The sequence below is a fragment of the Manacus candei genome, unplaced genomic scaffold, assembly GCF_025592945.1.
Source record: "Manacus candei isolate 608988 ecotype Guabito, Panama unplaced genomic scaffold, ASM2559294v1 h1tg000024l, whole genome shotgun sequence".
In the NCBI taxonomy this organism is placed as follows: Eukaryota; Metazoa; Chordata; class Aves; order Passeriformes; family Pipridae; genus Manacus; species Manacus candei.
This window is the reverse complement of record NW_026138072.1, coordinates 6,565,477-6,592,499: the sequence shown is the minus strand read 5'-3', so window position 1 is coordinate 6,592,499 and position 27,023 is coordinate 6,565,477. Positions and strand designations below refer to the sequence as shown.

Sequence of the window (27,023 nt, the reverse complement as noted above, 5' to 3'; positions counted from 1 at the left end):
TAATACCCTAAAATTATCGCCATCACTCTGCTGAATAAGACAGGACACTTGGAAGAAAAACTGGCAGTAATTTTTCTCTTGATACTATTTAGAGTAAATTCAGCTGTACCTGTAAAAGGAGATAAATTATAGTGAAGGATGTAGAAAATTCTCTGTAACCTTCCCCCCCCCCCTTTTTTTTCCTTCTGAATAATGTCCTATCTACCTCTAATACATTGGAAGGTGCATGTGTGCTATTGCTACAAAACATGTAGAGGCCAGGAAGGTAAGTGCATGTCACCTCCTTCATTGCAAGAATAGCAGAGCCCTCTGCAGTGTTTCATGTCCATGACCACATCCTTAATCATTCCTTTAAATGGGAAGCGTAGTGCTAATTAGGCCCTTCCAATGAGGCCCTGGACCTAGAGAGTCGAGTCGAGGACACTCAAGAAAAGATCCGTCTGGAGGGTCTCCCGGTTGCACCCTCTCTATTAGATAGACCACAGCTGCAGCTATTAAGAAAAAAAGAAGGGTAGTTGTAGTCAGTGGTTCCATTCTGAGGGGAACTGAGGACCCTATATACTGACCAGTTCCATCCCACAGGGAAGTCTGCTGCCTTCCTGGGGCTAGGGTCAGGAATATTAGCAGGAGACTTCCTGAGCTAATTCGGCCCTCAGATTATTGTCCACTGTTGTTAGTATGGTTTGGCAGTGATGAGATCAATAAAAGAGGTACCAGGGCAATTAAAAAGGATTTTAAGGCTTTAAGTTGATTAGTTGATGGGACAGGAGCAGAGGTGGTGTTCGCCTCAATTCCTGCAGTAGCAAGGATGAATGAGGAGTAGGAAATCCTATTTTATCAATAGGTGGCTAAAGGATTGGTGCCACCAGTGAAATTTGGGTTTTTTAGATCATGGGGCAAAATTTATGGTACCTAGCCTGCTAGAGTCAGTTGGGCTTTATCTATCTAGCAAGGACAAAATGACTCTAGCCCATAAGTTGTAGGGCTGCTCAGGAGTGCTTTAGACTAGGTTTGAAGGGGGAAGAGGTTGAAACCAGCCTCTCCAGAGAAGAGCCTAAAGGTGGAAAGCCAGGGTTAGGAGTGGTATCAGCAGCCCAGCTGAAGTGCATGTACACCAATGCACACAGTATGGGTAACAAACAAGAGGAGCTGGAAGCCATTGTGCAGCAGGAAAGCTATGACATAATCACCATCATGGAAACGAGGTGGGATGACTCGCATGACTGGAGTGCTGCCATGGATGGCTACAAGCTCTTCAGAAGAGACAGGCAAGATAGGAGAGGTGGAGGGGTGGCTCTATATGTTAGAGAGTCTCTTCATTCTCTAGAACTTGGAGTCAGTAACAATAAGGTTGAGTGCCTGTGGATCAGACTCAGGGGGAAGGCCAACAAGGCTGACATCCTGGTGGGAGTCTGCTACAGACCACCCAACCAGGATGATGATGGTGATTCAACAAGCAGCTGATGGAGGCTTCAAAATCACCAGCCCTTGTCCTTGTGGGTGACTTCAACCTGCCAGATGTCTGCTGGGAACTCCACACAGCGGAGAAGAGGCAATCTAGGAGATTCTTTGAGTGTATGGAGGATAATTTCTTGTTGCAGCTGATAAATGAACCTACCAGGGCTGGGGCCAAAATAGATCTGCTATTTACAAACAGAGAGGTGCTGGTGGCAGATGTGGTGGTCAGAGGCTGTCTGGGGCACAGTGACCACGAAATGATAGTTTTCAATGTTCAGTGAAGTAAGGAAGGGCATCAACAAAACCTCTACCCTGGATTTCCGGAGGGCAGACTTTGGCCTATTCAGGAGGCTGGTTCAGAGAGTACCTTGGGAAATAGCCCTTAAAAACAAAGGCATCCAGGAAGGATGGACATGCTTCAAGAAAGAAATCTTGAAGGCACAGGAGCAGGCTGTCCCAGTGTGCCAAAAGGCAAGCTAGTGGGGAAGATGACTGGCCTGGCTAAACAGGGAGATTTTGCAGGAAATTAGGGAAAAAAAGAGAGTCTATTGCCTTTGGAATAAAAGGGCAGGCAACTCATGGAGCGTTTAGGAATGTAATTAGGTCATGTAGAAAGAACATTAGAGGGGCAAAAGCTCAAACTGAACTTAATCTGGCCACTTCTGTTAAGGACAACACTAAGTGTTTTTATATAGACATCAATAGCAAAAGGAGGGGCAAGGAAAACCTCCATTCTTTGTTGGACACGGAGGGGAACACAGTTACCAAAGACAAGGATAAGGCTGAGGTACTTAACACCTTCTTTACCTTAGTTTTCAGCAAGAAGACAGGTTGTCCTCAGAACTGGCCTCTGGAGCTGGTAGGCAGCAACAGGGAGCTGAATAGTCCCTGTATTATCCATGAGGAAACAGTTAGTGACCTGCTGAGCCACTTGGATCCCCATAAGTCTATGGGACCAGACGAGATCTGCCCTAGGGTGATGAGGGAACTGGTGGAAGAGCTTGCCAAGCCAGTCTCTTTCATTTATCAGAAGTCCTGGCTCACCAGGGAGTCCCAAATGATTGGAAGCTGGCAAGGTTATGGAACAGATTATCCTTAGTGCAATGACACAGCACCTACAGGATGGATGGGAGATCAGACACAGCCAACACGGATTTAGGAGGGGCAGGTCCTGTCTGACCAACCTGATCTCCTTTTATGATCAAGTGATCCACCTGGTGGATGAGGGGAAGGCTGTGGATGTGGTCTACCTGGACTTCAGCAAAGCCTTTGACACCACCTCCCACAGCATTCTCCTGGAAAAGCTGTCAGCCCACGGCTTGGACAGGGGCACTCTGTGCTGGGTTAGGAACTGACTGGAGGGCCGGGCCCAGAGAGTGCTGGTGAATGGAGCTGCATCCAGTTGGCAGCCGGTCACTAGTGGTGTCCCCCAGGGATCAGTGTTGGGCCCAGTTCTCTTTAATATCTTTATTGATGATTTAGATGAGGGGATTGAGTGTACCATTAGCAAATTTGCAGATGACACCAAGCTGGGGGACATGTTGATCTACTGGAGGGTAGGAGAGCTCTTCAGAGGGACCTGGACAGTCTGGATAAATGGGCTGAATCCCATGCTATGATGTTTAACAAGGCCAAGTGAACGGTCCTGCACTTTGACCACAACAACCCCCTGCAGTGCTACAGGTTGGGCACAGAATGGCTGGAGAGCAACCAGGCAGAAAGGAACCTGGGAGTTTGGATTGACAGGAAGCTGAACATGAGCCAGGAGTGTGCCCAGGTGGCCAAGAAGGCCAATGGATTCTGGCCTATGTCAGGAAGAGTGTGGCCAGCAGGATCAGGGAAGTGATTCTACCCTGTACTTGGCACTAGGTAGGTTGCTCCTTGAGTACTGTGTCCGGTTCTGGGCCCCTCAGTTTAGGGAGGATATTGAGGTGCTGAACTGGAGACCAATGAAGGGCAACGAGGCTGGTGAAGGGACTGAAGCACAAGTCCTATGAGGAGTGACCGATGGAGCTGGGGTTGTTCAGCCTGGAGAAGAGGCTGAGGGGAGATCTTATTGCTCTCTACAACTACCTGAGGGGAGGTTGGAGCAAGGGGAAGGTCGGTCTCTTCTCCCAGGCAACCAGCAGTAGGACAAGAGGGCATGATCTTAAGCTGTGCCAAGAAGGAAGGTTTAGGTTAGACATTAGAAAGGAATTCTTTACAGAGAGAGTGATCAGACATTGGAATGGGCTGCCCAGGGAGGTGATGGAGTCACTGTCCCTGAAGGTGTTTAAGAAGAGACTGGATGTGGCACTTGGTGCTGTGGTCTAGTAGGCAAGGTTGTGTTAGGTCAAAGGTTGGACTTGATGATCTCAGAAGTCTTTTCCAATCTGGTTGATTCTGTGATTCTCTGATTCTGTAATGGAAGATGCAGGCTGGTAGCTCTTATTTTGCATCAGGATTTAATAGTATTAATTTGCTTCAGGACTCATCCCAGCAGTAAGGTGCAGAAAGAAGCATGTGCTAGAGTCAGTGTCTACCTAGCCTCTGCCTGTTGCAGTGCAGGAGAGTGCATCAGTGTCCAGCAAGAAGTGCCACAGTAGGAAGAGGGAGGAAAAGGACACATTTTTTCAAGCAGAGTAGCATGTATGCATTTATTTCCATTCCTAGTTCCCTCACATTAACATTTTTGCAGTCTGCTACTACATACTGTAACATAGATTACAGTTAGCAAAGAACAAACATGTTAGAGGTTTGGAGACCAATAAGTAGCACACCACTGCAAACAGGAATGCTGTTATGCAGACACCTAAACCATATGATGCTGGGCATGGACAAGCAACATACCGGGCATCTTTCTGATGATAACCCATGGAGTTATCATCAACCATTTTGAGGTAATAAAACCTCAGGATTAAAATGCAACAGTGGTGCAGTCAGTTGCAATCACTTGACACAGCTAGAGGTTTGCTCCTAGGGGAATGGGAACAGGACCTGAAGTACTGGGGCCTACTGTAATACCTTATAGTGGATATCAGTGATGCAAATGCGATTAATACTTCTACTTAGTCTATAATGGCTCTGCTCCCCTAATGCAGTAGAGTAGCTAGAAAGGCAGTGGTGCATAAACAATTTCCAAGTGGCTGTCCTATTAAGGTTATGCAAGACCTAGAGCAGTCCTCTGCAATGTGATGTCAGCTCTGGCTTCTGGCCTGACACACATTTACACAACAGGACAAAGCAAGGGAGAAAATGGAGATGCTCTGGAGTTACCAATTTTTTGAAATACAGTTTAAGCATATAGCTTCTGTTGCTGTCACTGAGAAAAAGTCAAACAGGTAAACTGCAGTGAGGGGAGTTATGATCTATCTAGGATATGATTTTTTTTTCCTTCTCTATATATTAATCTTTATTCTTATTTTCATGTGTCTGTCCTGATTTTCCCTCTCTGAAAGTCTTGGCAGGGGAGCAAAAGAAGCTCAGAAGTATATAACTTACAACTAAGTAATACTCTACCGAAGGCAGGAAATCTCTCTTTTTTTAATTTTTTCATTTTTTTTCTTACTTTGTACATGAGTTGCTAGCCTTGAAGCCCTACTGATATTTAGCATTCCTTTCACACTAGTTAATTTGTGCTGAAGCACGTGGTGGGGATTTGGGGTCAGTATTGGTGGAAATCACAAGCAGGGAAGGAAAATGTCACTGTCGTGTTGCACAACCCAGGAAAAGGGAACAAAGGAATCAACACAAACCTTTTTCCTTCTTGCTCACATACATCCACTGCACTATAGCAATGAGAGATGAACAGATGTGGAAATGCGTCTGAGCTGAAGGAGAACCTCAGGTGCCTTACCACCTAGGTTGTGCTGCTCTCTCTCTTCCTAGCGCTGTTTGGAGAAGTCAGGGCTCTCAGCCGAGAGAAATGGTCATCTTACCTGCTTGAGCCAATCTTTTTGAAGGCTTTTTTGTCCTCTTAGTTTAAAACCATATAGGTAGCCCTGGCTGAGGAGGAAATTGCCTGGACTAAATGGGGATTATGTGCTTCTTAGAGCACAGACAAAGCGCAGTAGAAGAATGTCCTGAGGCTACTCAGGGGCCAAAGGTGTGTGGAGGAACTATGGATTCTTTTTACTGGTGCTGGCGAGCCATGTCTACATCGGATGGGCATGCCATTGAAGTGGGCCTTACCAGCTGGTCTCCACACCATAGCTGGGCAGAGGTGTGGGCTGGTAGCATAACGAGGCAGAAGAACCAGGGTCCAGAACCCACAACCTGAGCATGGGGAAAAACAGAGAAGAGGAGTAGCAAGCACCAGTCTCTGTGTTCCATCTCTTGGACTCACTGCCCAAAAGGAAGGTCTCTGCCCAGTCAGGGTCTCTAGGAACATCTTGATAGCCAAGAGCCTTATGGAGCCCAGGGCTACCCTGTTCTTCCCCAAAACACTTGAAGACTTCTATTTAGTTCCCTTATTTTTCCATCAGGCTGTCTAAAGAGCTTGACTGTTCACTCAGTCATTCGATCAGGAGACTACATATGGTTGACATGGTGAATTCCCATCTATTCATATGTGTAGTTATCCTTTTCACTTATTCCCAGATTAGGCCTTGTCAGAATAAAGATGTGAAATTTATCAGACAAAAACAGTGTTGGTAATGAAGCTTTGAACTGTAAGAAATTATAAAGTTCAGTCTGAATTAAACCTTTTATCTGCAATTATCTACAATAGTTTTATGTCTCCTCTTATCTCTGATACATGCCAGCTTGCATTAATTTGTTTTAGTGGTATCTTGGAAAAAGACACTAGAGAAAAACCACTCAACCAAAGATTTCTATGTAGATGAAGAAAGTCATACTTGAAGCACAAAACTACCTATTCTATATTAAACAGGAGAGAGCAAAACCTGGGATTTGAAACACCCTGGAGTTTTGTGGAATGTTTAATCTTGACCTGACCTGAGCAGCTCAAGCCTTTGTGGCTCATTCTATGTTGGTTTTTTTTATGACGAAAAAAATACACTGTAAATGCAGGCCTGTACGGTCAGGATCCCTGGAAATATATGCATTAAAACAGAATAAATCAATTCAGAAAACTGGCTGTCTTCCTTTTACTCCATGTCACTTCCTCAACATCTCCCTTAACTGTCCTTGGTAACAGATTTTTTCTGCAGGGCATGTATTTTACACTTTGACAACTTGGTACAAATATTTGATTGTCAGAATTGGGACACAATTATGCTTGAAATCCAACTACCTATTCTGAATTGCATGTGTCTGAACCTGTGCATGTCTATGAAAAACATTAAGCTTTTCTGCTACTCCTCTAGTCCTTGTAATTCAGTTGGAACCATTATGCAGGCGAAACAAACTTTCTCAGAGAAAAACAGCTTGCATTCTCCTGGTTTATAAAAAGAACTGTATTTCTCTGAAGCAATACAAATTCCTTGCATTTCATAAAAAATTCATTCCATATGAGTGTTAGTGTTACCTCGCAATGAAGTGTGTGTGCATGTGGCTTTCAAAGAAGCCCTTCACAAAATCTGCATCAGAGATACAACTGCTGGACTTCAATCTGAATGTTGTTATTGTTCTCGCCTCCATCACACTTGCTTTTCCAGTCATTCCAGTCATTAGTGCTTAATGAAAGAAGTGACTTTGTTGCCAGCTCTTAAGTCACTATGGGACAAAATGCAGGCAAGGGAGTAGATTTCCACAGGTCAAGGTCCATAGCAGAGGACAACTTTTTATTCAGGTTACTGGCTTTAGTCTACCTTGACATAAAGTATCCTTGCTGTGCTTGAAAAGATCAGGAATCAAGCCATCTGATGCTAAACTGAACCGTCATGTCCTCATCCCCATTTGAACCCCATTTCTTCAAACTACAGGAGCAGAAGCCTCTGATCACATTCCTGCCCTGTGACAGGCTAAGCCACACCCAAGTCTGTCACTCTTGACACTAGTTTGTCTAACATGTTCTTTAACACCTTCAAATACCTCTAGAATAGCTTGCTCACCTCAGCAAGCTGTTCCAGCTTTTGTCTGTCCTTACACTCTCCGCTTTCTAACCTATATCGCTTTCAGGTAATCTAAGATCCTCAGTTTTTGGGAAATGAGATGAGTTCTACTGACATCAATGAAGTTTCACCATTAAACATGCTTTGAAGATATGACCTAGTACTGCCAAAACTCAGTCCTTTCACTTCCCTCTTAATTTTTCTCTGTTCCTACTCTTCATCTCTTGATAGATTCCCAATGTTGCTTCCCCTCACTTTAACATCTAAGCAGTGTGAAAGTGCTGGTGCTCACTCCTACATACCGTCATCAACATTCAGCTCTCTTCTTCTGTTCATATTTCTGAAACTTTCAGATCTTCATCTTCACACACGCCCACTACAGCATTCTGTTGGGAATCTAAAAAACACATCAGAAATGCAAAGAACTTCCTGAGATCTTCCAACCTTGTATTTCTGAGCAAATAAAACCTTCTCTTTGTAAACCTCACCTGGCTTCTCAAGTTTGAATTTTCAGGAATTACCTTTAATACCACTCATAGAGCAAAAGCTCTGCCAGTTCCTCTGTTGTTACAACCTACCTCAGTTGTGACATCGATCTTCACTGTCCATTTGACCTGTTAACCAAAAGAAACTTTCATGTGTTCTTCACTTTGTCCTTTTTAAATGCACAGTTTTTCAGTGGTGTCCATGCTCTTCTGGAAAGAGGAAGTCTGGTCTTCTGTGTGATTTCAATCCTTTCCTAAAAGCCCACTCTGACTGCAAATGTCTAATTATAAGATATGAGGTACTGTTATGTTTTCTAATAAACTTGTTTGACAAGTTTGAATACAATTAAACCATAAATCAATTAAACCAAATGCCCAGGTGCAAGTGTGTTAACTTTTGTAAGAATGACTTCCCTATCACTAATGTTTTAATCTTCCCCTTGCTTCTTCTAATTCCTCATTTATTAGGTATTGTCTTGAATAAGCAGAATGCACCACAAATGTAATATCATTCACTCTCTATTTGCATATATGCTTACACCTCTACATTATTTCCCACTTCTACCTAGATCGCTAGTTGTTAAAGAAGCCCTGCATTGCCTAAGAGTTTAGCTAAAGCCCCCACAGCTCAGCTTGCATCTGGCATTGACATCTTTGGTATGTTCCTGCTATGTTATCCTAGATTCAGCAGTGCCGAGTATGGCAAAGGTCTTGCAGTCATGGTTCAAATTCTGTGCAGCAGCAGTGGTGCACAGTCCGACCATGCTGGTGCCAGAAAGGCACTGTCCTTGGGCAAACGGCTGCCTTAGTATTTTGACTAGCTGGTAAGATACAGACGTGATGAGGTACTCTTCCTTAGGTCTGATGTCAGGATGTCTCACCACTGTAGGGTCTTGCCCCCTGACAAAGGGAGTTCTGAGCCATAGACTCTGCTTTTGGTAGCAGTTCTTGCAAGCCTAAGTTTTCCTGTCTTAGAGGCCTACTATGAAGAATGTTTATTTTATTGCTATTTGGCTGATTTTTGTTTTGGACTTGGATTAAATAAAAACACATTAACATTCAGCACCTACACAGAACTGCTTATAGACAGCAGTTTGCAAATGATTTAAAGACAGAGAAATCAGAAGCTTGTCTGAAAATCTAGTTGGTCATAATCCACGTGGTCTCCAGGTCTTTTTAGGTTTTGTTGTTGCTGGTTTTACTGTTTATTTTTGTCCTAGCAATAACTCTACATAGTCTTGCTTTGTCCATTAGGCTCTGTGTCTGTTTTTATACACACCTACTGTGAATCTACTGTAACCTGTACATCTGCAGGCCTTCACTTGCTTATCTGCTTCAACATTGCCTGTGCCTTCCTCAGATACAATTAATCACTTCATCAAAAGAAACCTAATACTGATACCCTCCAAATGCTTAGGTAAGTACCTTAACATAGAGAAAATATTAAACTTGTTGAGAAGGGGTCCACAGTGATGAGGATGCTTCAGGTGAGCATATTTGCCTTCTGAGACTGCTGGAATGGCAAGATATTACAGAGTAGGCCAATTCTGCCAAATGCCATGTAGGAATAGCAGATGTACTCAGTTACTTTCATCAAAGATGCAACCAACCTCACATTCCTTCCTCTGTCTATCTAAAAAAGCATCTCCGCAGGGCAGCCACAAGCAGTTAAACATCAACACAAGCTAGACTTGTCTAGTTCTTTCAGCTGTAAAAGGGAAGAAATGCTGAGAAGACTACTGAAAAACTAATGAGAACACTTTTTCTTTGGGTCATGAGCAGGGATCTGGAATCAAAGCCAATAAAAAAAGCTTTCTATTTTGTTTTCCACCTGCAGAATCACTGGATATCTAAATGAGAACAATATATCCTGGCAGTTTGGCCCAGGTGAAGGCATGGCTTGAGGCAGAGCCTGGCACTGTGCCCCTGCCAAGTAGCCTCATGCACCAGTGATCTCTGAGATCTGCTCCTCACAGGGTGATGAAGACACAAAAATCTCCTCCCCCACGCACTCTCAGCTTTTCTCAAGAGCAAGCCAGATCCACCTAATCAAGTAGACTGTCTTCCAGGAACACCCTGGTTTACCCTGAAAACAGAGGAAACTAGAACTACCACGAACACATTGTTATTTGTAGCATTGCTGACAAAACAAAAATACAAAAGCAAAAGCAAAACAAAATGTAAGTGTTTTCACAGAATCAGAATATCCCAAGTTGGAAGAGACCCAGAAGGATCGCAGAATCCAAATCCTGGCCCTGCACAGGAGAACTCCAAAAAATCACACCATGTGTCTGAGCATGTCATTCAACGCTGATGATTTTCTCATAATGATAGGAGAGAAAATACTCTGCAAGCAAACTGTGTTTTCCTCACTTTTGGCAGAAGTGTGTTGTTACAAGCAAAAATACAGAGAAGAATGCTTTCACCTGCTGGCATTAACTTTAAGAAGCTGTTGTGGTTTAAGCCCAGAAGGAAATTAAGCACCACGCAGCCACTCGCTCAACCCCCCACTCTCTTTCCCCCACCCTGTGGAATGGGGATGAGAATCGAGGTAAAACTTGTATGTTGAGATAAGAACAGTTTAATAATTGAAAATAAAGTACAATACAATAATAATGGATAATAATAATAGTAATAAAGAGTAAACAAACAAATGATGCATGATGCAATTGCCCATCACCTGCTGACTGATGACAGGCCCCCCTTTGGAATCCCAGATCAGTTGTGCTTCCGGGTAGCTCCTTGCCCTTTATATACTGGGCATGACAGTCTATGGTGTGGAATATCCCTTTGGTCGGTTTGAATCACTAGTCCCAGCTATGCTCCCTCCCACTGACAGAGCGTTAGACAAGGGAAAAAACCAGTCCTTTACTTAGGATAAACTCAACTTAGCCAAAAAACCAAATCATCAGTGTGTTACCAATGCTATTCTGACTCCAAATCCAAAACATAGTACTATAGCAGCTACTGAGAGGAATTAGCTTCACCCCAGCTGAAGCCAGGACAGAAGCTCTGGCAAAAAAAAAAAAAAAAAAAATAAAATTAAAAATTAAAGCTCTTTGTGTCTTTTTCCTGTTATTCAAATAATAATACTGGACATGTTAACACAGGCAGCCAAAGCATTATGAAGGATTCTTATGTGCAGTTAGATGGATTTGATTGATTTTGGTTGGTGTGTAGGCCTGCAAGTCCCTTGCTGACAGGAAGACAGGAATCAAAGAAATTTGATCCTATATTTAAACAGTCACATGCGAAAGAACCAGGGTAAACTTGATTATTTCGAACATGCTTTTGGGTTTGGTAGGAAGGCTTTGTTTATGATGATCAGAGAAATTGTAGCAACCCCTTGAAGTTCTTCTCTGAGCTCTTTTCTCAACATTCTCCATCCCCTGCTCTTCAATTTTACAGGTAATTTCCACATGCTTTTAAAGAAGCAATTACACTATTGCTTAGAAAAGCCAAACTGTCAGAAGTGAACAGGAAGCTATACAATACCACCTCTTTATTCCAGTGGAGTATATATTTATGCTACTTCAAATTTCTTACTTCTAATTTTCCATTTTTGTAGTGTTACAAAGCTTTGGAACTGCACTGTAGCTTCTGAGGCCTACATGCTGCAGAAAGATTTTGCAGTAAAACAAATTTGCTCAGAAGTACTTTCATTTTCCTTTAAAATCAGTAAGAGTGCGCACCAAAATGAGACCAGTTCAGCAATGTACTCTTTCACCGTGCTGTCACACAGAGCATTGACTTTATCACTTATCACAATGCAAACACCTTTCTTTGTTTTTAGGTAAAGAACAGACTTTATGGTTATCATCTGTGAAATCAGAGTTCCAGATCCTTTGTGGTATGATAAAATGGACTAAATCCTCATTGTGAGCTCTACTGAGCTCACAGTGAAACTTAGAGTGCTTGATTTGGACCTTCTTCACAGTGGTATTGTAAATGCTTCAAGAAAATGTGGTTCTTTCATGACTTCTGCACTTGTGTTAATCTCATTTTTAAGAACCAGCAACATGGCTTAAAATACTAAGATATTGAGTAATAAAAGTACAAAGTCATTTGAAGGTTAGGTCAAAGGTCCTCAAAAAGATCACATTGGCAAACAGAATGTCAAGCAGACATCACAGTGGAGGACAAAACAGGCAAATCAGAATCACCAGCTTTGTCTTCTTAAAGCTTTTCATCCCAGGATATGCAAATGCATCTGCATTAGGATATTGGAGCACTGAGTACTGCCTACAGATATAAGCTTATACACTTTGAAATGCATTGAAGAACAAGGACCAGTGTGAGGTAATAAACAGTTTTTAATTGATGTACAGATCTTAGAGCTGAAACAGGGGACACTCTCATTGTCACTTTTCTTGTCTATCCATCTCTTTTTTTAACTCACACTTTCCATGAAAATTAATCTTGCTGAGACTTAAGCACTGACAGAAATAAGCTCTATTTCATGGAAGACAGAAGTTGTTCTATTATGCCAGCTCTAGTTCTGACTCATGATATATTTTTTTTCAGGAAATGACAATGAATGTAAAGACTCACTTGCCCTTTTGCAGGGCTGACCACTGGCTGTGTCTTTGTCCTTTTTCTGAGAGGAGAAATACAAAACTTTGGACCTTCACTGCTTTTGACCTTCACTGCTTTTGACTTTTTCAATGCATCAGTAGAAGGAGAGGCAGTTTAATATCATAAAGAACCTGAAAGTAACAGCTGGGACCTCCAGTGATAGCCTTCTGAGTGGGCACACGAGGAAGAGAAGGAAGAAGCAGTTGAGTTACCTCCTAATATCTCTATGGTAGTTTGAGAACAATGAAAGAAGAAATCTTGCCAAACTAAATGCAAAGTTGTGAGGACTGCACGAAGATGATGAGACTGGAGAGAGGACTGGGAGAGGAAAAGGTCCCTTGCTGTGTTAAACGAGTTTTGATGCTATAGATCTGTGACTTGCTTGAAGTACAACCTTTCTGTATACTTCTGCCAAACAGTGTTGATCAAGAGCTTGAATGGGAGAAATTACTGCAAGTCTAGACAACCAACACTCCCACTGCTAGATATTTTGATGTGCTTAGACTGTGGCTTCTAATATTTGAAGAACTGTTGCCTTCACTCTTCGAGACAAACAATGTTACTGCAGAGGTGGGAGTGGGACTCTCTGGTCTAGTGCATGAAAGGAGGAGGATATTACTCATTGCTACTATGAAGCAGAGACATTTTTTGGAAAAGAGTGGTAGAGTCTCAAACCTACTCCATTCCTCTGAGTCTTAGGGCAAGAAGTAATCCAAGGATGATAGAATAGTAGAATAATTTCTGTCCTTTGTTGCAATCACAGAATGCTTTGAAAAGATGTAAAATACAATTCAAATCTGAATGGATTTCCCTTATTTTGCCCTCAGAACTCAAATGCTTATACTATATAGACAATATGCCTATCAAGCATTGATTTCCCTCCTCCCTGCTGTCTTTCTCCACTACATTTCGTATTTGTTTGTAAGAACAGACTGTTCTTCTGAGATGTCTCTGAACCTGGCAATGCCTCAGAAATATGCTGCTCAGTTATTCAAGTGACAGTTACGAACACTAGAGCTGGCTGGATACATTACACACCCAGTTTATCCAAGATGTAATTCAAGACAGGCCATTTATTCAGTTCAACTACATGTAAAGCAGACCAACTCTGTACAGCAATGCACAGCATCAGGAAGAAGGCTGTTTTTTTATGGTATTCATTCATGTTTGCACATGTCTTCTCCACTTGTAGGGAAGTAAAATATGTTGGGGATTTCTGGGCCAGATGCTTCAAGTTACTTCAACTTTCTTTCTGCTAGATAAACACAATAAATCACAAGCTTATTTGAAGGTAGAGTAAGTCAATTTCTCTGATAAGCACAGTAGCCTCTGCAAAGTTATATCCTTTTAGTCCACTCTTGTTTGCCCATTGCAAAGCTGAATCATGTGACATTCAGTGAAAGAGCAGGAGAGGATTAGGAGGGAATAGTACAGCAGTTCAATATTTCTTACATTACCCATAGATCTGGGAAAAAAAAAGATGTTGAGCTATGTGCTCAGCTACTCAAAGACAACTTGTCCTTGTAAGCTCTGCTCTTTTGCCTTGATCTCACCTCATTTCTGTACTTATCAATCCGTTTTAGCGTGCATCAGCACAGTGGTCTGCAGGGCAGGAACCACTGTCTGTAAACCTTTGAGAGCTACTGATCTTAGCATCATAGAATCATTAAAGTTGGATAAATTATAGCAACCTCCATCACACAAAAACAAGCAAGGAAAGAGACTTGAGTCCACCATCCAGGGAAGGATGAGGCCTCAAGGCAAGGTCCTTCTGTGTCTCCAGACAGCAGAAATGGTCAGATTAGTGGTAGAGTGATCAGGTAAATCTGAGGGTGCACTCAGACTAGAGCAGGCAGGAGAGACCCAAGTATGACAGGGAGGCCTTATGGCCCCTTTGCAAAGAGGCAGAAACAGATCCTGTTCATGTTGCCTGCCTGGGTACAGGGACTTACAGACACAGGGTCTCAGGACTGCCAAGCACAACTCTCAGAAGTTCAGGGCTGTCACATCTCTCCAATTTTTTTGCCAGATGCTAGCAATCCTACCCAACTGAAGAACTTGGGTTGACAATTAATGAGAATTAAGCCATGCAGAAGGCATAAAACCCCACATTAGAAGGCTAGTTCATGACACTGTTCATTAAGCAATTACTTGACACTAAAAAAAGACAGCCCAATGTGGCATTTCCATTACCCAGTTTTATTATACTGAAGGATTTTATAGGCCATGTACTTCCCTGCTGGGAACTGTAACTTCTGAACAGCTTCTTCACCCTCCAAGGATGTTAACACTCTCTCAGGTTTCTGAAAATGAGTCTCACATTCAGAGCACCTCCAGAAAGCCTTTGACTAATGCACCTACACAGGAAAAGAGAGGGCTTTGCATAGGAGAGGTAAAGTTATCCTGAGCCCTCACATGATATTGGAGGAATAAAACATCCCACAACTTCGCTTTAGCACAGTGTTCTTTGATATGCCAACACATTAATTTCCATGCTCTCACCATGATACCTTGGATGCTTTTCCAGAGGCAGTGTGAGAGCCAACAACTCATGCTCACCATCATCGCCCACTGAAAAGGAAAGAGTGAAGAAAAAGGTACTGTGAGGTTCCAGCTACTTGTGAGCAAAATGGAGATTTACTGCTCCTCTGAGGGCAAGGAACATGCATCAACAGTAACACTGGACAAGAACGAAGTGTGTGAAACCGTTCAAATCCTTGTATATGTACATCTACATAAGTATGCCACAAAATATGAGCTACAGGTAAAAATACTTAAAAATGGAGGAACAAACTATAAGGAAGGAGAACAGGGAAAGAAAAAATTTGAAAAGGGCAAAAAAAGCTACATTTTTGCTATTTGAACACTATAAAAAATCTTGGTTTGCCGCTTTGTAGGAGGAAGGAGGATAAGAAGGCAAGTACTATATTATTCAATAACAGCTTCAAGTGTGAATCAGATTAAAAGAGTGAGTCATTCCCATCCTCATGGTCAATTACCAAAGTCTGCTGAGGAAGTTGCTACTATAAGTTTCATCACTGCTATTTCATGATTTGTAGTCCTGAGGGTGGCATAAGTTATGAGAAGTCAGACCTCGGCCCATCACGTGAGTTGGAAAGCGACTTCCTGCCCTCACCCAGCCAGGGGGCTGGGTGATGACAGTGGCACTGCAGGGGAAATACTGACCCTGTTGCAAAACCCCAGCACTGCAAAGAAGTATCAGCACTACTGTCCATGCTGGTTTTTTGGAAGAGGGGAATGGAGCACAGTCCTAACTGGGTTTTGAACCTTTCTCTTCCTGGATTTGGATGCTATGTTTTTCAGAGCAAGAGGAAGGGAGGCATGGGCATGAACCAGGATCTGTCTTCTTATCTTTGTTGTCTTCCATCAGTAAATACAGGGGCTTTTTAAGGCTAGTTTCTCAATGGGAACAGGAATTAAGATATAAATCCCAGAATATTTCCCTGTGGTCACTTAGGTATTTACAGCGGTCTTGGCTCCTTGAAAGAGCACAGAGGCAATTTCATATCTCAGGAAAAAACTTGGCTATGACTTCACTGCATCTCTCATGAAGTAAAGTCTCTTCAAGAGCAGCTGCTTTAGCACACTTCCCCTTCCTTCCCTGCACTCTGCTAGCTCGCAGGCCAGCAGCTAAACATGGTGGCTCAGCTCCTGTTTCTGCAGCTGTCCTGGACTAGAAAAATCAAGGAAAGACTGGATAGCACAGACAATGCAAAGGTAGTGTGTGAATGTACACAATATCTTCATCAGCTAGGAAGTCTGTTTGCCCTTTGGCAACTGTAACTGTAACTCCTTGAATAGAGAGTTTCATCAGGGGTGCTTTTGCATTGAGGACCTTTGAAGTGAAAGACAGTAACACTTTTGACCCAGACATTGCAACACAATCTCCCTTAAATAGCCACAAGCCCTTATCATTCTCATCCCTCTATTTTATTCTGATGAGGCATTACCCCTGAACCACTTTTGCAAACTTGGGCAGGGAGGGGATCTGTTAATTAGCCAGATATTGCATTTTTAGTGGAAGTCTGCTTCAGAAGTCATGTTTTTCTAAAGCTAACCTGTTGAGTGATTCACAAGATCCATATTAATACATGGCACAGTACAGCTCCATTGGTTAGCATCCTAAATCTGCCAGATGACTCATTAAAAAGATAAGCAGCAGGAGAAAATTCACTTCCAAAGATAGCGTTGTGACAGCAGCATCCATTAGTCTGAAGTTCACAGGAAAAAGCTACCATGCATTGGCATTTTTGAGTACTCTGCACTTTTCAACCAGGATGTAGAGGAAGATCAAATTTAGAAAAGAAGGGCTTTAAATAGAAGCTCAGTTCAAAAATAAAGTGTACTCTTAGGAGTTATGTTCCTATAATAAATTTAGAAACAAGAGTGCAATAAAAAATTTACAAGCATTCTCAGGTGACAGGCAGTATAGTCAGGTGGACATCCCTGAACATGACATGCTGTTTCAAATACAGATTTCCAAGAAAAGCAGGGCTTGGACCATGTCTTCTTTTTCTGTTTATTGCACAGTGCTAAGAACATCAGAGATGTGTGAAAAGCTATAAATCTTCACATGTAGGCAATCTGTCTCAAATGGCCTGACAACTCATGCCAATAGTTTTTGTATTTACTACTTGTCTCCTGGTTTCCAAGTAATGAGTATCTCTGTGGTCAAATTTTCAAACCTCTGCTTCCAAAAAGGCACAGGAATAAGAGCTTATTCACATGTGCTCAACCCATAACAGCTTCCAGTCTGATATCCTTGGGCAGATTTTTAAAAGCACTTGGCAATAATATTCCAGCAATAGCCTGAAGAGAACTTGGTGATATACTGTGGCCAAAACTCTTCTGGTAGAAAACGTACAATATTTCCAACAGTTAAAATTCATTTCAAAGAAGCAAACTTGTTTGTATCAGAATCCAGGGAAAAAGGAATTGAGCACAGAAACATAAATAAAAAAGGGTGTTCGCATTTGCTTTGTTTGCAGCAGAGAATTATTTTTCTGTTTGAGGATATTTTACTGGTAAATTCCATCCAATGTTTTTTTGAATTCTGAAATTCATTCACAAGTGAGATGTAATATTTTGTGACATATTAACAACACATTAGATCTTGTGAGTTAAAACTACAACAAAAATACTTCCTGCAAACTTTCAGCTTGTTGAAGATGTTGAAAAAAAAGATATTTGTTGTTGATCTAGGCTGATTTTTTTCCCAGCTGTTGGAAGAACTGCCACAAACCAGAAAACCAATTATTCACATGGTTTTAATATTGTTTTGTTTGTTGGTTTGTTTTTTTCAATCTACCTCCACTTTTAGATAAGTTTATGATAAGAAAGAGAAAATTCAGTCCTACGTGTTTCCCTGAAAATACAATTTACTGGATGACCCAGAGAAAAGATCTTCACCTTCTCCTGCAGGTGATTTTATCTCTGTTAGGAAACATGAGGACAGACTGTCATTTTTTGTAGATAATGAAAGTATAATGGAGACACTACTTAAAGATGTCCTATTCTTTCTACTGTACTTAAAGAATTTACTTAAGGAAAAGAGACAGGTTGGATTTGTATATTGCAGTTGTTGTATTATGCAACAAGATACAAGACATTACATTTCTCATTCCTTATTGCTGACTTTTTAATCAGTTCATAACACTTATTGTTTAGACTATCATATATTCATACTCTATATTTAGAATACTTTTACAGATTAAAAAGGAAAACTTTCCATGTATACTGTCTTTTCAGGAAGAGAGAGTAAAAATATAATGAAGCTTGTTTTTGTAACAGAAATATGATGTTAAACATGGGGGAAAGTGTTTTGTGCTGCATTAGAGCCACTGAACTGTTGTTAATTCTAGAAATATTTCTGACAATTAGCTTTCCAGATATTGAATTTGGTCAATGTGTCTTTAATTTTTGTAGTTGATAGCTCCTCAGGGGTTGATATTGGGAGTGGTGGATTTTAACACCTCTGTAGTGACTTGAATATGGGGTTGAATGCAACCTCAGCAAGTTTCCCAAGGACACCAAGCTGTTTAGTGTGGAGGGAAGTGATGCCATCCAGAGACCTGGGCAGTCTGCAGATAGGTGGTCAGTGTGAAGTTCAAAAAGCCAAGTACAAGATGCTGCACCTGAGAAAAGGCAATCCTAAGCACAAACACAGACTGGGTGGAGAATGAATTGACAGCAGAGCACAGTCACTTGAGGAGAAGGACTTGGGTGTGTTGCTTGACAAGAAGCTCAACTTGACAGGGCAATGTGTGCTCACAACCCAGAAACTCAACTATATCCTGGGCTGCAAAAAAGCAGCATGGCCAGCAATGTTGAGGGAGGTGATTCTCGCCTCTACTGTCATGAGACCCCACTTGGAACACAGCATCCAGATCTGGAGTCCCCAGCACAGGAAGATCATGGACCTGTTGGAGCAAGTCCTGAGAAAGGACATGAGGGTGATCAGTTGTCTGAAGCACCTCTCCTGTGAGGAAAAACTGAGAGAGCTGAGGTTTTTCGCCCTGGAGGAGAGAAGCCTCCAGGCAAACCTGATGAAATTATGGAGAAGGTTATTCTGAGAGCTATTGAAAAAACACTTTAGAGACAGCACAGTCTTTGGTTAGAGCTGGCATGGGTTCATGAGGGGGGAGTCCTGCTTAATGAGCTTAATTCCCTCTTATGAAATCATTCCTCTAGTTCATCGAAGGAAGCCAGAAAATATAGTAGTTTGGGATTTTAACAAAGCTTTTGATACTGTCTCTCACAGTATCTTGTTATACAGAATGTCCAGCACACAGCTAGACAAGTCCATAACATGTTGGGTGAACAATTGGCTGACACAAAGAGGTGTAGTAAATGAGGTCACATCAGGCTGGAAGCCAGTCACCAGTGGGGATCCCCACGGCTCATTTTTAGGGCTAGCACTCTTCAATGTTTTTATAAATGATCTCTACACAAGAGCCAGGCATACACTAAGTAAGTATGCTGATGATACTAAATTAGGAGAAGCTGTGGAATCCCTCGTGGGCAGAGGCCTTACAGAGAGATTGGATTAGACTAGAGAGCCAGGCAATCACCAACCATACAAACTCTAACAGGAGCAAGTGCTGGATTCTTCAGCTAGGAGTAGGTAATCCTAGTTACATGCACAAACTGAGGGCAAGAGGCTGGAGAAAAGCCTGGCAGAAAGAGATCTGATGGTTTGGGTTGGTAGCAAGTTGAATATGAATCAGCATTGTGCCCTTGCAGCACAAAAGGCCAGCTATGTCCTGGGGTGCATCAAGCACAATATCACCGGGCAGTCAAGACAGGTGATCATCCCACTCTGCACTGCACAGGTGTGGCCTCACCTCGAGTCCTGTGCGCAGTTTTGGATGCCTCCATGTAAGAAGAACATCAGACTGTTTGAGTGTGTCTGGAGGAGGGCAGCTGCGATGGTGAAAAGGGCAAGACCCTAAGATGAGTGGCTGAGGTCACCTGGTTTGCTCAGCTTGAAGAAGACAAGGCTGAGGAGTGACCTCATGGCAGCTTAGAACTTCCTCCAGGGTGGCAGTGGAGAGGCAGATATTGATCTCCTCTCTCTGGTGACCAGTGGTTGCACATGAGGAGGTGGAAAATGTTCTCCACCCAGAGGGTGATTAATAACTGGAACACTCTCCCTAGGGAACTGATGAGGGAACCAACCCTCCAGAGTTCAAAAAACATTTGAACAATGCTCTCAGAACACATGGTGGGATTTTGGGGTTGTCCTGTGCAGGGCCAGGAGTTGCACTTGATGGTTCTTGTGAGTCCCTTCCAAATTGAGATATTCTGTGATTCTGTCAGTCTATGGTCTCATCTGTAATATATCTCATCTATCACCTAATTGCCTCATTTATAGCATTATAAGTAAGAAGACACATGGTGTGGAAAAAATACTTAAGAAGAAAAATAGTAGTTGAGGAAATAATAGAAAGAGGAAATTCCAGTGCAGCAGCTTGCATCTCCAGCTGTGATATTCTTCAGGACTAAATGGATAATCCACCATGAAAAAAAACACATAACCAGTCATAACATCTTTGACTAAAATTAGATTTTATCTTCTGGTGAAAGTACATGTTTGAGTGACAGTTGAAAAATCCTGCTGAAGGACAATTTTGCTGATTTTTTGAGAAGTTGTGCATTCTTCAAGAGCACATGATTTCACTGGGAGATGTGACTTCTCAGCATATTTGAAAAATTAAGCATACTGAGTATGGAGGTGAGAAACTCACCAGAAAACAAGAGGTTTATTTACAAATGTCTTTCTATTGAAATAAGCAGTTGAAAAAAGCAGTACCTGTAATGCAAGACAAGAGTGATAGGTAAAAGCTGATCCACTTCACCTTAAAACCAAACTGACACAGAGATACCTTTGAGAGAATCACATATTTGTCCAAATCCAGAAGGCAAGAGGTAGACCATCTGAGTTTGGACAGTTACAGTAAACTTGAGAGGAAAACTGACTAGTTATTCTGCACTTCATTGACTGTGAATAAAGTGAACGAGGTTTATTCAAGACATGCTGGAGAGCATCTCCCTGTAAGCCTGCAACAACTTTGCCTGCAAAAGGGACCACAAAGTGCAGAAAATGCACAGAAATCAACAGCAAACACACAGGTGTCGTACTGTCACATAAGCTGACCCTACTTGAAAATTCTTGCGTGACAGAATTTTGCTTTTACAAAGGTGAATTTGCATGTGGAGTGGGCAAAGCAAAAAGCACATGTTTTGGAAAAAGTGTGGCGATCAGGACTCAGAAGTAAAACATGGTAGAAACCAACCTGCATTATAAACACTGTCTTCAGAAAAAAAAAAATGGCAGCACATGAGCACTTCCAGACAACAGACCTAGACATGATGGGTTTGTCTGCATTTTCCCAGGGCTAGCATCTTCCCCTTTGTATGACTTTTGAAAATGAAGGCAGAAAATTAAACAAACAAAAACCAACAAAAACCCAAATAAAAACCAAACAAAAGCCCCAAACCAATCATTCAAAAAAGCCCCAACCAAACAAAAAAAAAAAACAAAAATCCACCAAAAAAAACCCAAAACAAAACAACACCCCCCCAAAAAAACCCCAAACCAAACAAAAAAAAACCCAAACCAAAAAACAAACAAACAAACAAACAAACAAAAACAAAACAAAAAACCAAACCAAACCAAAAAACAAAACCAAAAAACCCCCCAAACCCACAGGCATGACAGTAAAAGAGAAAAAGCAGAACATTTTTGTAAGAAAGCATAGTCAAGACTATACATGCTGCTTGGCTAAAAAGAGAATTCAAGATGACACAAGAAAGTCCTGATAGCTTTCCAAAAGCAAGGGTAAAAAAAGAGGTGTTAAAACATGCAGAGATGAATAGAGTGCGCAAAGAACCATGGCAAGCACAGACAAAGAGAAACACAGTGCCAGTACATTCTGCCTTCTCTTCAGGGGCTTTCAAGGACACCAGAAAAAGGGAACAAGTGAGTTCACTGAGGAAGAAAAAATTCCACCAACAACCTGTTGATCCAGGAAGCCTGCTTGTGGCAAAGTGCCTTTGACTCACACCAGTTTGTACAAAATTTGTCCAAAAGAGGGTACCTCAACCCCACTACTGACATTACTGTGCAAGGAGACTTTTGCATGTAGTCAAAATGTGAGGATGTCTAAGGATTTCACACCTGTTTTGGAGGAGATACCTTTCAGGGCATGGTATTAGGGAAATCCATGTACAGCTCTGTTGCTGGATCTGTAAAGCAGGAAATGGAGGAGGATATTTCTGAAAGGGCAGCAAGAACTGACTGACACTAATCTTCATGGCCACTTTGGAGTTTTTCACTGAGCTCCTTCTTCTCTGCCATCTGAGCTATTCATGAACATATCCCAAAATAAGCACTGCCTGATCCCCACAGCTACTTTTTTCAGCATCATACAGTGTGATCCCAGCCCAGGAGAAACTCCCTGCTGGAGCGTGGGCTGATGCTCTGCATCAGAGATGAAATAGGCACATGCCATGAATACTGCCCATAATTTCAGGGCTCATCCTCATCAGTTGTGATGAAGACAGGGATTCGATTGTGCTATTTCACCAGCTGCCTGGAGACAGGCTCCTGGCAGATCTAGCTCAGTTGGTAATGCAGTGACGAGGACACTGCCTTGCAGATTGGTGTTAGCTAGCTAAGCCATGCCACTGCCAGCCCCATGACACCTCCTAGAGATGGGGTACTCATGTCAGCTTTTCCTCACACATAGGACCAGGGTCAGTGAAATTTGAGACATGGAGTGCTGCAAGTAACAAACTAAGAGGCTGAAACACCCTGTGTAAGCAGCTAATAGGCCTTTTGTGGGTTGTATTCTGGTTATTTTACCTGCACGGCAGAAGGGTGCAGTTCAGTTGGGAATCACCCTTATATCAATTTTAGAGGGACAACAAATACAGTGATCATTTTAATTACATTAAAACCATGTCTAACAGCTAACCTTGGGCAGACGCTTTTGCATCTTGGCTGGATTTGAATGGATTCAGCTTGCACTCAGATTTGGATTCAGGTTTACCCCTTAATCTTCCATTTCTTTATAATTTCATCTAATTTCATTCCACGCAACCTCCTCAGCAAAAGCTTTTGTCATGACATAAAGCAGATTGGTTGTCATTGCACCATTCACTTTATCTGAACTCTCCTTCAAGATCAAGGATGCACAGTTTGTTTATTTGTTTGTTTACATATTTATCCAGGCTGCAAACCCAGATTTTAGAGAGGGCCATGAGGAGTCTTTGATCTTGAGCAATAATCAGCAATGAGCTTTTGATTTCTGCAACTGCTTACATTGTTTTGCTATGGCTTACAAACTCAAGGTTCTCTTCCTAGGTAGAAGGACAAGAAACATTTCCTTTGCTCTTGTTGTTCAAATTGTTTGCTTGTTACCATTTAAGATGAAAGTTTATGCTTTCCACAGCTTTTAAGAGATACAGATTGCACTTTTTTCTTAGATATGATGAAAATAGAATTCCTTGTTTATTTATCAATGGAACAACAGAATGGGAAGGGAGGGGGAAACACAGCTGAAGGATTACCCAAAACAATAGATTTTTCCTCTTTTGAAAAGCCGTGACATGGGGAATAGTTATAGCACAAATCAACCCACCTGCCCCACAAACAGCACAGCATTGCTGCAATCGGTCTTATTCACAGCAGCTGTCTTGTGACTGCGTAACTGCTCCCCACAGGCTGTGACTCCCTTCTCTAGGATGTCCTCAGGTATCCTTCTCCAGAGGCTGCTGCACTGCCCTATTTCCTAGAGTTTTTACTCCAGTCTTATGGCTTTTATGCTACCTCCACAGTCAGACTCTTTTTCTGCTTCACAACAATAACTGCTCTCAAACAGTTATCAGACTATATTTCCTAATTAGAGAGATGTAGGCAGTACAACATGCACAATGCCAATAATGTGGTATTATCAATGGCTTATGGATGTTTATCTAGTACCTGCCAAAACTGTGACTTTTATTGCTGCCTGGTATAATGTTCTGGCAGTCTTTTGGCATCAAAAGAGAGATAGCTAATACTCATTCACGCCTCAATGAAAATCAAAAGACAACACTCCTCTGTAAACTTGGAAAGTGATTACCACTCAATGTTGCACAGAAATTACAATGCAAAAACCAGGCAAACAAAAGATGGAATTTCATTTAAAAGTTCTGCCTTAAGACCTCAAAATCCCATTCCATCCATGCATGTGTACTGGATGGAAAAGTTTTAGCAGCAACTTGTTTTGCTAAGTAAACAGTATCAAGTTAAGACAGAAGGAAAGTATTTCTATTCCACTGACATCTAAACAGCAATAGATTATGCCTAGTAGCAAGTTATGAATAGATTTCATGTTCTGAAACTTCATAATGCTCTTAAATTTTAAGTTGCTTGTATTTAGGAAGATTTTGTTTAAACTAAAATGAAACCATGAATGCTGCAGAAATGACCTCTTGTTTTTCAGTACACTTACAAAAACATCGGTGTTCTCTTTTTTTCGATCACATGGAAATTTACTTTTGCTAGCAAACATTAGTTTTTATGAATCCACATTAAAAATATTTTAAAAAATTGTACCAAAGTGGCGAATATCTTTTAGTTCTAAAAGATGACTTCCAGGAATATTGTTTAAAACCAAAGTCTCAGATAACTTCCTACTATGAGTTCTGAAAAAGATAAATAGAAACAAAAGAGAAATCAGTCGTGTCTGTTCATCAAATTTTTTCAATTTTGAATACACCTACAGAAGACAACACAGAAAATTTACAGTTTCCTATCTTGTAATACAGTTTGAAAATGTGTCTACATCTTTCGAACTAGACTAAGGAAGAAGGTCATAAAGATATCAAATTTTGCAGTGGAAACCTTCTGGACCTGTATCTGATAGCAGGATTTAGCTTTCAAATTGTATTGGAAAGTATTATTTGTTTGTGTTTCAAAAAATATGCATGGCAGACCCTATATAACTATAACTATATATACAAGTGTGGACCAGCCGGTCCAGGGAGGGGATTGTCCTGCTCTGCTCTGCACTGAGGTGGTCTCACCTTGAATATTGTGTACAGTTTTGGGAACCACAATATATTATATTAATATATATTAAGCTCTCAGAGAATGTCCAAAGGAGGGCAACAAATACGGTGAATGGCCTTGAGGGGAAGCCGTATGAGGAGTGGCTGAGGTCACCTGATGTGTTCAGCCTGGAGGAGTGGGAGGGAAGACCTCATTTCAGTCTACAACTTTCTCATGAGGGGAAGAGGAGGGGCAGGCACTAATCTCTTCTTTGTAGTAACCAGTGATAGGACCTGAGGGAATGGCTTGAAGTTGTGTCAAGGGAAGGTTTAGGTTGGTTATTAGAAGAAGGTTCTTCACCCAGAGGGTGGCTGGGCACTGGAACAGGCTCCCCAAGGAAGTGGTCACAGTACCAAACCTGACAGAATTCAAGAAGTATTTGGATGATACTGTCAGGCCCATGTTGTGACTCTTGGGGATAGTCCTGCACAGGGCCAGGAATTGGACTCGATGATCTTTGTGGGTCCCTTCCAGCTCAGCATATTCTGTGATTCTGTGATCTTAGTACATTTTTAGAAACTGTCTCCTATTTTGTGCAATGCTTCTACCTCCCTCCTACAGAACTACCACTTGTGGGCTGGTGTGTAGAAAAGGAGAGAGCTTGTGGATTCCAAAAACAGGCCTCCATTTCACACCAAGTGTAATTCCAGGTAAAAGGGGCCCTGGTAGTGATAACAAGAAGAAAAAAATTACCACAGATAATATACCAGCATGCATAACCTGAGGTTGTCTGAACAAAACTTCTGAAGATGCTGGGTATTTTCACTAAATAATGGAAATATTCACTACCCAAGCTGTCTGGGCAATTTAGCTGTTCCACCTGCATGAATTTGCAAACCCGCACTGCAGAAGCACCTTACCTTGTTTGCAGTGTCATTGTCATACTTCACTGGTGCGAGCATAAGGAACAAGAACCCAGGTGGCTCTGGTAAGTCCCACTAGCTCTCTGATATCGGTTTCAGAGCTGTGAAGTATTCTTCACTTGGTTTTTAATTTTAATGCATTGCTACTTGTGACCTCTAAACCTATATCCTAAACAAGGACACACTCTGAATTTGTTTTGAGAACTGGTGAGAAGCATTTCATAATTATTCTGCTTTCAGCTGTGTGCTGGTTTAAAAGTTAACCATCAGGGGAAATGAACTCAACTCAAAAGAGTGATTATAAGTCAGAATAACAATTTAATAAAATAATACAATAAGTATGATTATACAGACAAGCAATTTGGTTTTAACCCACAAAACCCAAATGTATAACCCAGCACCCTGGGGCATGAACAAAGTGGTGTTTCTTGCCCTCCCCCCCCCCAAGTCCAAAGTAAAGGGAGAGGGGAAAAAAACCTGCTGGTGGGAGAGCTGTTGCAGTCTGGTCAAAAGTGGTGACTGCAGTCCAGCTGAGGGTGGTGAGCTGCAGTCTGGCTGAGAGCGGTGAGCTGCAGTCTTCCTCTGGATCCCATGAGTGGTAAAAAGGTTCCAAAACTCCAAGTTTATATATTCTCCAGTTCAGGCAGGAATGCTCAGTCCTCCCCTCAGAGCGGGGAATTCCATAAAAGGGTATGAGGACAGGAACATCTACAGGCCTCTACTGCTAACAATTTCTGGGAAATGGCATGGAAGGCTATAGAATACACAGTTTTGAGTTACACCCATACCATGATGAACTGGTCTCAGCTGTCCTAACTAGTACAAGCTGCTCACCCTCTGTGCATTCAGCTTTCTTGCAAATTATTTTCCACCAGTATTTCTGCATGAAATTCCTGGTATCCTGTATAGAAAATTTCCTTTATCTCTGAGAGCACAGGATTCTTAAAAAGTGGACCTTCTGAATAGTTAGAGAAAAATGAGATGTATCAGCACAACTACACAGCAGAGGAACAAGAGGCAACAGTCACAA

At 41.8% G+C, this 27,023-nt stretch overlaps 1 long non-coding RNA gene across 3 annotated transcripts; it reads right to left on the bottom strand.

Annotated features, from left to right (window-relative positions):
- LOC127471456 (uncharacterized) lies at positions 1-27,016 on the bottom strand. Of its 3 annotated transcripts, XR_007904655.1 has the most exons (6): positions 26,471-27,016; positions 25,991-26,094; positions 24,636-24,724; positions 15,022-15,082; positions 7,754-7,848; positions 1-109 (listed from the first exon to the last, which is right to left on the bottom strand). It is a non-coding gene; the product is annotated as an uncharacterized LOC127471456 (long non-coding RNA). The 3 variants fall into 3 exon arrangements; XR_007904653.1 differs by lacking the exon at positions 15,022-15,082; XR_007904654.1 differs by lacking the exons at positions 15,022-15,082; positions 25,991-26,094.
- Between the last annotated feature and the right edge of the window lie 7 nt (positions 27,017-27,023).